Genomic DNA, 4,199 nt, shown 5'->3' with positions numbered 1-4,199 from the left:
TTCCGCCCCCTCTTTCACAACTGATGTCCTCAATCTCACTGGACGCATAAACATCCCGTCTTACAATTTGGGGCCAAACAGCCTCTCTGCCACAGGTTTCTACATGTGCCCATCCTCCGCCAGAGGATGTCATGACCCAACACATTACTACTGTCCTTCTTTGGGGTGTGAAACCATCGCTCACGGATGGTCCGGCGCCCCTAACAGAGACCCATACCTTATTCTCCAGCGTAATGCTACTCGATGGAACACCATCACACTCACAGTTAAAGACCCCAACTCCGACCTCTGGCTACAGGGCCGCATGTGGGGAGCCCGCTTGTATGCAGTAGGTCATGATTATGGCGGCATTATCTCTATAAAAAAGGAGCCAATCCCCTCACGCTCCACCCCTATCAGCCCAAATCGAGTTCTCAATCCTCCAAAGGCACAGCCTCCTTCTCCACCTCGCCCCACCTTGCCCGCTCCTTCGCCCGGCACCCCCCTCGCCACTGCCTCTCTCAGCTCCCACAACCCCAGGCCTTGCTTACCCCCTAGTCAGCTTCCCAGTCCTCTCATCAGCCTAATCAAAGCCTCATACACCTCTCTGAACTCATCTCACCCCAATCTCACCCGGAGCTGCTGGCTTTGTCTCTCCCCCTCTCTTCCTCTATACGAACCTGTCGCCACAAACCTCACCTTCAGCGAATCCTCCGAAAATTCTCCTACCGGATGCAACTGGAACACTTCCTCTGTTCCCCTAACCTTCCAATCTGTTTCCTCCACAGGGCGCTGCGTTCGTCCCCACCAAGGCTCCCATCCCCTTATGCACGCCTGCGCTAACTACTCCTCTCCTAGCGCTTCCGCCAAATTCTTAATCCCCCATAACACCTCCCAGTGGCTTTGTACCTCCACCAGATTAACCCCCTGCCTCAATGTCGCCACCCTCAATGCTACCAATGAAACTTGTCTGCTCATCCTTCTCGCCCCTCGAGTCCTTTACCACTCTGACACCGATTTCTTCCGCCGTTTGTTGCGCAGACAAACCTCTCTCCAATTACAAAAGAGGGAGCCAATCACTGCAGTCCTAACAGTTGCTTCCCTTTTGGGTATCGCAGGAGCAGGCACAGGGATCGCCGCCCTCTCCACACAGTCCTCTGCCCTCTCATCTCTCAGGCAGGCCGTTGACGAGGACATCACCTATCTTCGTAATGCTGTAAAATACCTAAAAGACTCTCTTAACTCTCTCTCCGAAGTAGTTCTCCAAAACCGCCGCGGCCTCGACCTCCTCCTCCTTAAAGAAGGAGGTCTATGTGCCGCCCTTGGAGAAGAATGCTGCATATACGCCAACTCCACCGGCCTTGTCGAGGACAATCTAAAAAAAGTCCAAGAGGGACTAGATAGACGCCGCAAAGAGCGAGAAAACGCAAACTATTTTTCCAGTGTTTTTCATACCCTCCTCCCTTACCTCCTTCCATTCCTAGGCCCACTCATCATCGTCATCTTAGCTCTCACCGTGGGCCCCTGGGCCATCAAAAAGATGGTCTGCCTTGCCAAAGATCAAGCCAACGCAGTGTTCAGGTCCTTCGTACAAGTCCATTACCAACGCCTCGCCACCACTGAGTCCCCCCCCCCCGCCGCCCTCCTCGCCCTTTCCGCCCTTTCTGCCCGCGAGACCTACTTCGTACCTCACGCCTCTAGCCGCCTCCTGTCATTCCCCCCCTCTAGGAGGGTTCAGGGGCATCGCGAGACCGTTTTGCTGGTAAGGCTCGGTGTGCGCCTAGCGCCGGCACGCACCGACCCTGAGGGCTGACACATGCGTCCTGGCCAGATGCTATGTTGTCCGCCCATAGCCAGCCGGTCTCGCCCCCTCACCCTTCGCCTTCCCCCGACCCATCTCCCTCCCCTTCCTCATTGTTTCCCTTTTAAAAACAAAAAGAGAGCAATTGTTGCTGCCTCTCGCCACCCCTCCTCCCCTTTCCAGCCGTCGCTATCTTTCCCGCCAGTCCCGCCCATATTGCCAACGTACAATCTGCCCTCTTCCCCGGTGACTGCTTACCTCAGGGCTGTCCATCAGCTTCAGCCTGTCCACTACCGCCCCGTAGCTAGGCCTCCCTCCATCTTACTCCTCCCTCTCAACCCTATATAACCTAGTGCACTTCCATAATAAAGCAGACCTGTTCTTGCGCTCAAGCGGTCTCCGTGGTTTTTTCCCCAACCGCGTGTCCCCCACGCCTGGAGAACCGGTGCTCCCTTCGGGAGTACCCCCCGCCGGCGGTTCGGCAGGAGCGAGCCCCCCCCCTGACTCTTGGGCCTGAGCAAGGCTAAGCCCTCCAGCCCGACGGCATTAATTTATTGGTTACTATATCTAACTATATTGACCAAATCCTGAGGAGGGGGAGAAAAAAAAAACAAAGAACTAGATAGCCAAAGAAGGATTATAGCCATGGAGATCTGTTACACATATTATGTAATGCAACTGAGCCGTGGCTATGTGCCGTGTATAACTTTAAGTGCTTTAAGTGTTTCTAGACTCTGAGGTAGGTACCATCATTCTTCCATTATTCACATCTTACAAATGAGAACTCTGAGGCCATAGATAATAAGAAAGAGTTCCCAAATGAATGAGCTGGAAAGAGGCTGACCCAGGATTTGGGCTCAGGCACATGTGTTTCCAGGGTCCACTCTACACAGTCACAGCATTAAGACTTTCATTTATCTTAAATATATTTTACATAACTGAATAGATAAGCTCAACTCCAGGCAAATAAATATGCCTTGGGCCTGAAATATATATCTTCATACCAAAACTTAAGAGCACCAGAAGTCCAACAGACCTGCTGATGATCAAGTGTGATCTTAAATTTCAGAGGAGGCTATTTTACCTCCTTGAGCCTCAGTTTTCCTGGGTGTATGTGAGGGTAGTAATGAACTTATAAGGTTGGAGTTTTGTGTGGATTGCATGAAGTCCTATCATAGTGTCTGGCACACACAGGTTAAGTGCCAGTGAATATTAGTGTTATTGTTCATATTATTATCATAAATGGATCCATTTTCAATGCAGGCTTTGAATTCACTGCTTCCATTTTGAAATTCCAATATTATTTTGTTGTTTGCAATGTAGGTATTGAGTGAATGAAGTTCATGGGTTTTCAAGAGCAGTTCTTCCTAAGATCAACTGTTTCCAAATTTTGCAAATGTGAAAATGGTTGTAAAGGTTCCTAGCTTTTTCGTCTTTTTGTCAAGAGTGAAAACAAGTGTATTTGCTGTGCATTTCCTCATACAACATTTTCATTACCTTTTCATTGTTTTACTGACACGTCTGTCTTTCTTCATGGATACTTTGGTCAAAGGACCCAATATTTTTATTCTGGAGTGTTGCTGCTACAATGTGAGTAGAAACCACAAAATTACTTTGAGGCATAGGTGCCTGGGATTTGCTTCCTTATTAGCAAACTACTATTTAAGTGTATCATTGACCTTTCAGGTTAGTGGAAAAAAAGTAGAAACTCAGTGTTAAATCCTTAATACCACCACACTAGAGAATCCACTGTAAATAACTATGCTAATCCACTACAATTATTCAATGAAAATCACATCTATTTTCAAGCATAGAAGATACATATGTTCTATTTCTAAAACTTTTACTCAGAGTGTTATATGTAGCAAAACTTGAAGGGCATTTTGCCAATATTTTCTCTTATTTTAAAAAGCAGAAGACTATTTGTCCTTTTAAAGAAAATAAAATCCCGATTGTAATTAATTCATGCACAGCTCATGAAAAAGTTACTTATGGTACTAACTACCTGATATGCAAGAAACCTTCTGGCTTTTTATAAGATTTCTCCTTAATCAGGAAGTCATATTTTTCTAAGAATAAACAAATGCAATTCCCCAAAGATTTAAGTCAGTTCAACAAGGTCAGAAGGGTTCCAGTCTTGGTAAAATCTCATTTTCCAGATGCGGAGTAACAAATTTAAGAGTTGACTCTTTTTAATTTTTTTGACAAATAGAAGATCCTTAACCCATCAACATGTAAATAGACAATATTTTGGAAGATAGTTTAAATAATAGGTTTTTCATTGTATAACAACATTATCCACATTATAAAATCCTACACATAATGCCACCTCAGTGATCTTTTTGGAAAATTTAAGTTAAAAAAAGGAAAATCCAGGCTGGTTTTGAAATCTCAAAATTGCTTGTTCAAATATTACTAA

Source organism: Dasypus novemcinctus, chromosome 4, assembly GCF_030445035.2.
Source record: "Dasypus novemcinctus isolate mDasNov1 chromosome 4, mDasNov1.1.hap2, whole genome shotgun sequence".
NCBI lineage: Eukaryota > Metazoa > Chordata > Mammalia > Cingulata > Dasypodidae > Dasypus > Dasypus novemcinctus.
The sequence above is the reverse complement of the archived record's forward strand: the minus strand, read 5'-3'. Positions refer to the sequence as shown.